Raw genomic sequence first — 12,498 nt, 5'->3', positions numbered from 1 at the left:
AAAGAAACATGTCTCAATGTTGGTAGTCTGGTAGGGGAAATGAGATATTTAGAGGAGCTGTTGATCTCTTGATCTTATGTTCAGTTTATGCACAACTTCAATGAAGGGATTTTTTTAAAAATTTGTAAGATATTTATATGAGGTTTGAGATGTGTCAGAACATACGATTGTATCGAGGATCACAATCATGGTCTATACGATGAATGATCTTTAAAAAAAAAGTAAAGATCTATAGCTCTTTTGTTTCATGGTGTACAGCTTACAATTTTTTCATGATAAGCAATTCAAAAGATCCAATCATATATTTGGATTCATTTGATGTGTAGAGAAAATCAGTGCGATCATCCTTCTTAAAACATGGGTTGTTGAGTTGTTAAGCAGTAGAGCTCTAATGTGATGTAAGATCATCTTTTATTTGTTGGTGAGAAGACTATTTAATGTCTTTGACACTTTTCTCTTTGTTGTTCGGCTTTGAGATACCATAAATAGAGCATGACAAAGGTGTTGGGTTTTTAATAACAGAACCATAGGTGCTGAAAGATATCTTGAACTTGATATGTAATGGGGATACACTATAGTAGCTCATTGTATAGGGTGTCTTTGAAGTGCTGCATCTTGGAAAATGATCAAATTTATTGATGCATGCCTTTGTTGCAATGTTTAGCATTTCCAATATCTCCTTCGTAACATATTGCTAGTGTCTTGAATAGGTTTGAGTAGTGGTTGGTAAAAAAGTTCTCTTTGTTATGGTGGCATGTTCCACGAAGTAAGATCATCTACCATCTATAGGGCACAATAGTCAAGTGATGAAGAGAATAAGGCTGTATGTGGAAAAAATAATCTTTAATTCAACGCTAAAAATAGAACTTTGCAACTCATTTGGTAACGTCATTGGACCAAACATGCAATATTAAGGACACTTCTATACAACACCTACTTATGGAGGAATTCAACTTGATAATAAGTATCTTGATCTCCTAACCTAGCACAGAGGTATCTTCTTTAAGGATGTGTATAGAGGGTCGTCTCTAAACTATGACTATCTTAGCAAGAATATCAAAAAATAACAAAGTTATGATAAAAGAAATGTACAATTTGATCTATTTATGAAGTCAATCCATGGTGTACCATCCACACTTCTAGCTCCTCCATCTAGGACTCTAGTTTTGGGAATTAAAGATACTACTTGTCATGTGGAGAGTGAATTTGAAGGTACCATTGATGTGAAAATACGAAGAAAGTTTGCTCTACTTATTTTCTAAAAAGGAAGTTGTTATGTAAGAGAAGCACAAAGGTGGATTTGATCACTTATGAGAGAGCTCTACAACAACCTAATCAAGCTGCTAACTTCCAAGTTAGCAATGAAAAAATAGTTAGTTAATGATTCATGGTTGGTGGTTCCATGGATCATGATGGAACCTTGCATGCTACAAGATTTGGTCCCATTTGGAGCCCCATAGGTCATGGAGCAATGTCCTACCTAACCTTAAATTTGAGGCATTCCTATAGAAACATGAGGCGAATCTCACCTAGGTGGGCCAAAAATTTAAAGATTTATGAAGGATGTGCACTACACATATTGTTGTAGTGTTTGGACCATAGTTTCCCCCCTTCCTAACGCCTATGAAGTTGTATGCGAGCTAGACAAATTTTGAATAGAGTTTGCCTAAAGGGCAATTGATGGGATCAAACTTGGTGAGTTAATAATGGGACCTTGAATCTTACAACTTTTGGTTCCCTTTGAAACCCAAAAGACCATAACATACGATGTCATCTAGGCCATGCAAAAATTGCATGCTCTTTAGGCAAGTTATCCTTAGGCTTTGTTGAAATGGGGGAGATGGGATCAAACTTTGTGAATCCATAGGGAATGTTGGGAGCTTGCATCCTAAAAGTTTGGTTGAATCTGAAACCCAACATCTCGATACATCTTTCTAGCCATTTAAAATCATAGTCTTTGGACAGTTTACACATAGGGTTTGCACAAAGAGGGACTAGATGGGATCAAACTTAGTGGGTTCATGGGGCATGACTTGCATCCTACAAACTTTGGTTCCATCCAGACCTTCAAAAAAGGCCATGGTCTCCGCAATTGATATTGTCTAGAATGCCCATAGGATTAATGCTAGAAGACAGGGTTTGATTGTAATGCTAGAAGAGTAATTTTTCCTATGGATTAGTCACATGGAGTGCATGCATAGTTTGGTAGGCTTAAAACATTGGAAATGCCTCCATACTCGTGATAATAGGATTGGTTGCAAAACTGGCTTCATCCTAACACACCCCTAAGACTAAAGGGCATGAGCATGCCTTCTATATACTTTGTCTTCCTTATTGCAAATATATGAAAGTCATTTAGCTTTTGGATCCAATGTACATGTTGAAAAACTTGATTGGCACATAGCTCGCCAATATGAAATCACCTACTAATTTAACTCAAAATGACATTTGCAAGAGCATACAACATCTCCAAGCGCCTTTTCCTTACACCAAGAGTTGATTATGATTTACTCCTACACATTTGCACAATGTCAAACTCCATGCCCTTTGTGGAGTCTTGTAGCTTAACCCCACTTGACTTTGCCAATTTCTACCTACTAGCATATATGAAGGAGTGATTTTGGCACAGTTTGTGAGATTTGGTAGATTGGACCTAGTGAGTGCTTCCTACAATTGGGTGAGTTACGCTTGCTCAAAGCACTCCAATGATTTGTGAGTAGACTTATAAGCATCATTAATAACTAAAATTAAGATGCTCGTGTTTTACTAAGATACAGGATATGTATGCTAAAATGGGAAGGAATACCCAAGGGACATGCATTCCTTGAAGCATGCTTTTACAGTAACTAGAAAACAAAGTTTTCTAAAGTCACATAATTGGCACAAAATGTTGCAATTTTTCACTCATATCATATACATGATGTGAAAAATCTCACTGGAGTTCATTGTGCCTATCTTGATACTAGAGTATGTACTCCTGATTGCATTCATGGATGAGATATTAAGAAGGTAAGAAATACTATTAACAAAATATGCTCTTTTGTGAGGTATGCATCTATGTATCTTTAACTTTATTTGACTCTCTTCATCCATGTCACAAGTTGGCCTTTTAAAAAGATATATATGAACCTTTTTTTGGGCTAGGTGGATATCATTAAAATGACATTGTCAAAACAATGAAAGTTCTAGCCACTAAAGTAGTATGCTTAATTGAAAAGGCTTCTCTAGCATGTATTTTAGATATCCAATTGCATCTTATTTTCCACTTGGTGGACCCATGGCACAGGCAAAAAATATGCATAGTCAAAGGATGTTCTTTGGAACATTTCATGAAGGTGTTGTCCAAAGATAGAGAGTATAACATAAGGGTAGCCTAGAAGAAGTTTGGTTAGCACAAGGGTCAAAATTTGATACCACAAAGTTTCTTGTGTAATTGAATTCATCCATATATCAACAACAACAATCGTCCATGAGTCATAAGGGAATTACATAAGGGGATGGAAGCACCAAAAAGATGAGTGACACCACACATTTTCCCGTCTAATTGTAGAGGAATAGGGATTTAAAGTGATGGGTAGGAAGGAGTGGCCAGCTCATGGGCTAAAAGATTCTAAATTTTCCAAATAGCTACTTGTAGTAGAGGTGGAGGAGCATGCATTATGCCTTAGTGAAATATGGTGCTAGCAATCTAGGGATGATTAAAGAAGGAGGACCAACCCTATAAAATTTCCTAAGCATCATCCATGATATAACCATGGGAACAAGGGATTTTCTAGCTCCTTGGTAGTAAAGGGGTTGGTCTAGCACTTTAGTTTCTCATGAAAATATGTTGTATAAAGTTCATAATGTTGTGGTGCCACCCATTATCTAATCTAGTCTGTTCTCCTCTAGTGGAGACCATTGTCTTAACAAGCACCATTGCCAATTATTGGGTTCCACAAGCATATTTTTGCAATAATATTTTAAACTCTATTGTTAAAGAGATTCTTACAAAATAATGGAAAACCCCTTCCAGTATCAAGGTACGAATCTCGTCAAATGTTAATTAAGACTAGCAAAATTGATTCCCAAATACTTATATTCTTACAGAAGAATGGAAAATTCTATTTGCGTGAAGGGGTGAATCTCTGTAAATGACTTGTACCTTTTGCTGCTCTTTCATGCTGTGGTGGTGGAGGGCTCCTTGATCTGTGAGCCCACTGAGCTATGTTCAAAGTGACCCCTTGTCTTGGGCGGTCTCCTCTGAGGAAATCTATGATAGGTCGAACCTCAATGGAGTGTTCTCTGCTCTCTATCTGTGTCATGGGTGGCCTCTAAAAGCCTCTCTTAGTAATCTAGACTGTTCGCATATTAGCTAGCTCCTCCTCCTCCACCCCATTGTGTCTTGGAGCTGACTCAAATATATAAAAATTTGTGACACAACGTTGTGTCTGGTCAACCTCTGTATCTTATGGCTTAGTCGCCTCCTACTACTCTCTGATCTCTCGCAACAGGGTCTCCCTGCATCAGCGCATCTCAAGTAGATAGAGCCCAATGTAGACCTGGTCATGGAAGTGGATCAATCATGATAGTAGAGAGTATTGTCAATGACATGAAGCCTACAAGAATATAAACAACTTTTGGGAGCTATGTGGCATAAGCCAAAGAGCCTATCAAGTTTCAAAAGGCAATAAATTCTAAGGAATGAGTTCATGCCATGCAAGAAGAATATAATGGCATTTTGAAAGATGAAGCTTACGAGTTTGCAAAACCACCCAAGAGAGAGAATATCAATGGTAGCAAATGGGTCTACAAGGTCAAGCACAAAGGTGATGGGAGTGTAGACAAGCATAAGGCAAGATTGGTGGTAAAAGGTATGCTCAAAAAGAGGGCATTGACTATGAGGAGACTTCTACACCAATCACAAGATTGAAGGCAATTTGTCTTATTCTTTCTCTTGGATGCAATATGGGGCTACATTTTCATCAAATGGATAAGTCTTCATTCCTTAGTGGAGAGTTATAAGAAAATGTGTATATGAAATAGCTAGAAGGAATTATGGAAAAAGGATCTAACCATTTATTGTGCAAATTGAAGGAGGCACCTTATGATATAAAGCAAGCCACACGGTCTTGATGCAACAATATTGGCATGTCTTTCAAGTAGCAAGGGCTCATAAGAAGTGAAATTAATCAAGGAATGCATGTAAAGAGAAATGCATAAGCTTCTTAAATCATTGCACTCTATGTGGATGACATCATCATAGTGAGTAGCAATAACAAGCTGATCATGGAGGTTAAGATCAATCTTAACAAGCAATTTGAAATGCACAATTTGGGTGTTGAGATAGAAAAATTAGAGAAGGCATACTTTGGAGCCAAACAAGATACATTAACTCTACGTTGGAGAAATATGTACAGAGGGATGCCATACATTTGAGTACACCTAAATTAAGATTGGGCACACATACAAGTTGAAAAATGCACCATTTTTAGGTCCTAAATTTTATTGACAAGTTGTTGGTAAGATCCTCTACTTGATGACATCGACATGGCTTAATATTTTTAATATAGTAGGGCTTATTAGGCAATTCATGGCAAATCCATCTGTCTAACATTGGAATGGAGTGAAGTAGATTTTTAGATACCTTAGTTGGGAAACCATAGGGTAGCTATATCTAAAAGAGAGCCCATGTACAAAACCACACCTTGAGGGGTTTTTTGATGTAGATTGAGATAATATAAGTCTATTTTTTTATCACACATTGATGCTAAATTTTCATTATGTGTTATGTGTCTTGATCTAGTAAGAAGCAAGCAACCGTGGCCTTATCTGTAGTAGATGCTGAGTATATTTCTCTTACATAATGTGCATGTGAAGCAATTTGTCTTTGAAGGCTCTTGGAGGTTCTTGGTGCATTCTAAGATGGTTCTTGTGCAACAAAGTTTCCCACCATGCACACAAAGTTTGACTACATGCACTAAATGGAAAAGTTTTAACCACATGCACTATGGGTGAAACCTCTTTCAAGCTACCAACAAGAGGAGCTATAACTAAATACACAAATAATTCATACAAGCTAGAGATGCTCAAAACAAGGAAAGGATTAGCCACTTCTCCAAGACCAAGCAATAAAAGCGCATCAACAAGGCAATATGTAAGACATCACATACGGGGTCCTATTTTCTTGTGGAATGACAAAAATATACATACATAGGGGTTTATTAAAACGCTTGTGATGTAAGGGGGTTTCACATAGCGAGCACCGTAGGCAAACATCATAAAAGTGAAAAACCCGCATGCCCCAAAAAAGAAAGAGGGATCATTATAAAATTTATGCACACGGCTTCATCAAGAGAAGGGGCGACAACCCGATGAATTGTTGCATTGTTTGTGCATTTAAGGCTTGTAATTAACACACTTTGCTTCATGGCAAGAGGGAGCAACAAGGAAACGATTGCCTAGATAAAATTAAGCTTGTGAAGCCACATGGTTGCATCTTAATGGCTAATTTACCAAATTCTCGACAATTACACGAGTCTAGTAGATACGTTTTCAAACATAAATGAATACTCCAATTTTCTTTAACAAGAGAAAGTGTGGTGCAACTATTTGAGGTTGAAGAAATCAAACTTTAAGCTAGAAAGCGAACAAGCACATTTTTGAATCATGCAATATATTTTTGTAGTAATCCAAACTTAATTTAAGAAGCTTGTTCCACATTTGCAAAGCTCACCTTTGAAACATGTAACTCTCATGCAATTGATTTTGTGTACCTAATTCAAACTTAAAAGAGGAACTTTGTTCCACATTTGCAAGCACACCTTTGAAACATGTAGCGCGCTCTCTCTCTCTTCCATTCTTGATGAACCCACTCAGGGCCCTATCTTGTGGCGAGACTTTAAAAAACTAGTGTGTTAGTCTCTCTCTCTCTCTCTTTCTTTTAATTCGGAGCACCTTAGATGCCATGTAAGCAAACTTCGAACTATATAGCTTTATGATTCAACAAAATACAGTCTGCAGCGCATTCCATTGAAAATGTACACGTTTTACGAAGAAAAACCTCTCGAACAAAACTCACCCGCACCAAAATCAAGGACGTAAACACGCTAACGGTAAGAACACAGGCAATAGTGCAACGTCGTCATCGTTGCAAAAGTCGACAGTGACGTTGCCTCGTCACAATATCGTAGCCAAAGCTAACTTGCAACAGAACAGCAACCACCATATCCGCACCAGAAGTCCATATATATAACTTGACGGCTCCGCCTTAAGGTCACTCCTCCACGGTTATCTGGGTCGTTTTGTCCATGAAACTTAAGTAGCTGCTCCGGCTGCAGTAGCAAAATTCCCTAATGAAGAGTTTTTGTTTGAAGTTGAGGCCAATAATTTCGCTTCCTCCATCTTCAATTGCTGCAAAAGCACCACATAGCCAAATTCAATCGGTGGATTTCGATAGCGCTGCACTGAAGCACCTGAATCTTTTCAGTCGTACCGCAACCAGTAACCTGAGTTGTTCGATCCTTTCCCTCTCGATTTTCAATCTTTCCTCGAGCTCCCTGTTCAACCTCTGCGTGGCAACCACACACCGGATACGGCTCAAGATGAGGCTTTCTCGTGAGACGCTCTAAAACATAATCAGTAATCCCTAGAGTGTGAAAAACTATTATGCTTTACTTCAGCGGAAGAGAACAGGTAACGCCCTACGAGTTTAAAACGCTGAGTGCGTCAGAATGGATCATCGATACTGGCATGTCCAGCAAGCGAAGAAAGAAACAAGATGCATCATTATCGGAAAAAATCTCAGCAAGGGAGTACGCCCTCGAATCTATGGGTCCAAGGAGCGTGGATGGACCAAACGCACCCAGAAGTAAGCATTCTCGAAGAGTTTGATGGGGTTGCGCAATTCTTCGGGGAGTTCAAGGCCGAAGGCTCGGCTACAACGGTGGAGGCAGGGTGGCATGGTGCCGAGCAGCCGACGGAGAGCCATGGAGGTTACAGAAAGTGGAGGTAGAGGAGGAGATGGGGATGGAGAGAAGACGAAGGAGGTGGTAAGGATGAAGACGACGAGTGGAGAGCAATTCACGTGGGTGATGGAGATGGAGATGGAGATGGAGATGGAGATGAAGATGAAGACGATGAGTAGATCAGAACACTTCACGTGCGAGAATGTTCTATTACCCAATTCCACCTTAAGAAACATCTCGCTCGCCCATATCGTTAGTGGATCCCTCCAACACTTCGTGTTTCCCCGTTTCACTTCGTCTTTCAAATCGGTGTCAAGGGCAAAACATCTAGTTGCAGTTTTTGGCCTGCCACACGTGGAGGCCTAAGTAAACCCGATGCAGCTGGTGAAAGCTCAGTTTCGTGTGAGATTGACGCCGCGTGGAATGGGTTCGATGGTCCAGATCTGCAACACATGCCCCTCCATTTTCGCCACGTGTCGTATTCTATTTGGCTTGTTCGTGATCGTTGTTGGTGTGTTCGTAGGACGTGCCATGTGGATTCAGACGTCGAGTTCCAACATGCATTGCATGCACTCAGGGGTCAAGACCTCTCGCCCAGCATTCCGTCGATCCTTCTGCTAAGCTGTTGCCTTTGTAGATCGTCCAACCTTTCGTCCCTGCTCATCCGTTCACTGATCCTTTGCCTCCTTTGCGTAGCAGTTCTACTTTGTGACCACTAGTCCCTGTTGTTTATCCGCTCCACTTGATCTACACTACCCTACCCCTCCAGTTGGAGTATTGAGCAAATGAAACGCCGGAAGCTCGTGTGCTGTCCACCTCTTCGATGCAAATCGAACGGGTCAGCTCGCATTCGAAGTTAGCCCTCCTCGCATCCCGATTGTGGCAAGCTTTGTAAGTTTTTGCGTGAGATGGCGGGAAACAGGTATCAGCGTCATAGCTAGGAGCAGGAAAAGCAATTTGCGTTTGTGTTTGTATGTTGACTAATTCCTGCCGTACCTCAAAATTATGGTGCATGCCTTATGAAGGATGAGTAAGGGACGAATTGGTCGAAAGCGGTAAGCTGAGCTTCTTCCATGATCAGTTTACCGTCAATCAACAGCAGACACACACACACACACCATAGAACGAGATTGATGATCTTTGCTTGCATCATTGCTGTTCAATATCTTGCATGCATGCATTGCAATTCCTCTTTTTGGTTATTAGCTCACTAGAAGCACTAATGCTCGGCACTTTCACTCTTATGCAACTTTCCTTTTCGCTGGAGAGTAGATGTTCGATGACGCTGAACGAGCGGAAAGCTGAGCCTCTTTCGTGCTGGTCATGCAGATAACCATCAGTTGCTGGTGATCTGCAAGATTCTACTCTCCCACCTGGTATTCTGGCATTCAAATCATTAGCGACTCTGGGTGTTGGGCATTGTATACTGTTACGACGAGGCACAAACACCAGTGGCAAATACTCGTCCGTATCACAAGCAAACCTCGACTTCCAAAAGTGTTCTTGCAAAGCAGCCCGACCCTGCATGCATAAACGATCACCTGGATCTCCAATTTGACTACTGCATCCGAAGCAGTCCTGAATAGGATGTTCAAGCTGTTCAATGACAAACAAACCTAAAGGACATTTGGCAATTCTTGCGACTCTTCTTTGTACCCGTACTTGTTAGGGATGATGTTAGGAATCATCAGTGTCGTTCGGGGGCTGATATGCCTTGCTCCATTTCCATGAGGATTAGTACACCTTGGAGAACTAGACCTGGAGTTGAAGTCAATAGTAAGTTGGGCAATCGTAAGAAGTTAATTTTTCTCGGTTTATGGAACAAGTCTCCAATGCAGTTTTTATTATGCTACGAGATTGAGGCATTTCTTTTAGCGTTTTTAGGCCAAGGACATTGATGCCATTGAGCCCTTAAAAGCTCAAGAGAGTGGATACATTGACTGTACCAGCGCAACTTGCTACAAGCCTTCAAAGCAAGTTTTTCTCGTCATGTATTGACTCGTGGTTTTTAAGGCATTTCGCTGCAAATCATATGTAAGTACCAGAAGGTGACCACGTACCTTGGTAATTCACGAAAAGTTAGCGTACCTATACATTGCTTCACGCGTACGCTATACATTGCTTCACGTGCGCTGCTTCCAGAGAACATCGAGAAAAGAAAGGTATCGACCAGTTTGGTAACGGACGATCACACCCCAAACGAGAAGCACTTCTTTCCTGTATATAAGTGTCATCCGATAGCTGTTGTTGCCTCCATTTTCTCGTGCGTTCTCGTTACCTCTCTTTCTTCGTGTTTGTTAATTATGTCGCAAGCAGAGAACAAAGTTTACGAAGAAGATCTTGAAAGATCTGGAGACTCCATGGACACCAGCAGTGGTGAATTCGAATGAGGTGCGATGTTTTTTTCCATTCCAAATTCAAACTTCTTTTGCAAGAGCTTACGTTTATGGTCGATCTTTGCAGGAATGATGAACATGGCAGAATGTGAGAACGTTGGCAAAGGGAAACCAGTGTCGGATCATCCAGGTATAACCTTTATTCTCTCCGTCGTCAAACGTTTAAGCCTGTTTGCTGTCTTCCAAATAAGCCCGTTCCAATAATTCATCGCCACCCAATTTTCACAAGGTGTGCCCACACCTACAAAGACCCGTCTTCCAGGCCGACCATTGCAATCTTTCCTCTATCTTTGTCGCCCTCTCTCTGATCTGTCCGCATCGCCTCTCCTAACTTGATTGTCACCGAGGTGTTCGTCTTCCCCCAGGGCTTGGTGCATTATCAGATGAATATGAGGGGCCATACAACAGCGACGGCTATACTAGCATTCGGCAGTGCAAGCCCAGGACTCATAGTTCTCTCTTTATCTCCACTGCAGAAATTGTGGAGCAGTGCGAGGTACAAAGTCGTGTATCTGAATTACCCCATGAGCAAGGTCGGTCGCCCAAGACTTCTGTAGTCGACCAACAACTCCAAGCAAAGAGTGCATCTGCAGCACAGGAACGGTCATAATCTCTGCACGCCGCCGTCGGTAGATTAACGTCTGATTGTTTCTTTGTGTTTCTCTCATAAAGTACTTGGTTTCGTAAAGCTCCAGTGTTTTGCAAGTGCTTCAATAAAAAACGCCCCCCCTCTATTGTAGACATCCTCAGACACGGGTATCCGAAAAAGAGGAGCTGGGAGCGCTGTTGTACTTGAGAAATTCAATCCAACGGAAGGGCAAATACTGTGAGAGAGGCTGTGAGCTTAGGCTCAATTGTGAAATTAAGATTTATGTTAGATCTCCATTTTTGGAGGACCAAGGCGACTCCGATGTCACCCACAATTAGTTTCCGACAAAGTAACTGATAGATTTGCTTTTCAAAATACATGCATCTTTTTGGTGCCTGTCGTTATAGCATGATTTTTTTTGCAACATCATGAACGTATTGTGCTGAACAAATGATTAAGCAAAACTTTGAGATTACGGTTATTTTGCAACTAGATTATCTTGAGACTCGAGCAACTTCAACACTTTACTCACACTCTTTCTTCAACTCCTTACATAGTCTTTCTGTGGTCTTCATGTTTCCTTCCCAACATTTCCCATGTCATAAATGTTTACTTTGTTGCTTGCTCACTTTTTCTTTAATGTTGCAACGAGTATTAGTCTCTTATAAAAAACTTTGGTGCTTTGTTTATTGCAATGTTATGAAGCTAGCGCCATTTCGTTGTTATGAAGCTAGCGCCATTTCGTTGGGCAGATACCGCATTTACATTAAAACTTCGCCTGACGAAGTCACATACATAAATGCTTTCTTATTTCTTTTGCAAAATAAAGACACCTTGCCTTGCCTTCCACCACGATTGCGCTTCCTTGTGAAACATAGGCACATCTCCTTGGAAATGTAACAAGGAACGGTCTCCAAGTAATTGCATTCCTTGTTAATGTATTGCACTCCAATTGTAGAGGGAACCTTTAATCAAAACAAGGTCTGCTTGTGATATATATATATATATATTTCCCAAGAGCAAACTATGTAGCTACCAATTTGTAATGTGCATCTAATTGTTACTGAAATAGTAGAAGAAATTTTTAGGAAGCTCATAGGGGCGCACCATGGAATCACCCTTTCCAACAAAAATATGGCGGCACCTAATCCAATGGAAAACCTACTTCTTTCAAACGATGAAGGCCTAGTAGGACAAATGTTCCTAACCACCCCGACCCTCCTAATCCAAGTGCCTCGCCAACCATGGTGCGACAAGTGCACTATCTGAGTTTGCGTCGCATCGCTTCGCTTTCGAAGGGAAGGTTCTGGCAAAGCATGACACTTTCAAAGCGAAAGACGTCCCATACTCTATCTACGTGCGCATGGATCTCACTGATTCCGTATGCGAAGAGACTATTATGCTACATGTGCCACACACTTCGTCTTGGATTTCAAGGATGTGTTCCAAGTTGATGATTTCTATAGAATCGAGGGACCTACAATTGGCAAGAGTGTCGGCGGCGAGGGAGGAACTTCCATGTTCTCCTTGCGTGTTGATGCAACCACCATAGTTTTGAAGGGCGAGC

The 12,498-nt window shown here is 40.8% G+C and overlaps 1 long non-coding RNA gene across 1 annotated transcript; it reads right to left on the bottom strand.

Annotated features, from left to right (window-relative positions):
* Nucleotides 1–6,915: 6,915 nt before the first annotated feature.
* On the bottom strand, nt 6,916–8,119 carry LOC147879561 (uncharacterized). Its single transcript, XR_015540694.1, has 3 exons — nt 7,844–8,119; nt 7,475–7,549; nt 6,916–7,392 (listed from the first exon to the last, which is right to left on the bottom strand). It is a non-coding gene; the product is annotated as an uncharacterized LOC147879561 (long non-coding RNA).
* Nucleotides 8,120–12,498: the final 4,379 nt, after the last annotated feature.

This window comes from Dipteris shenzhenensis, chromosome 33 (genome assembly GCF_047967505.1).
Source record: "Dipteris shenzhenensis isolate YYH24624 ecotype China chromosome 33, Dip_SZ_1.0, whole genome shotgun sequence".
In the NCBI taxonomy this organism is placed as follows: domain Eukaryota; kingdom Viridiplantae; phylum Streptophyta; class Polypodiopsida; order Gleicheniales; family Dipteridaceae; genus Dipteris; species Dipteris shenzhenensis.
This window is presented reverse-complemented; position numbering and strand designations above follow the sequence as displayed.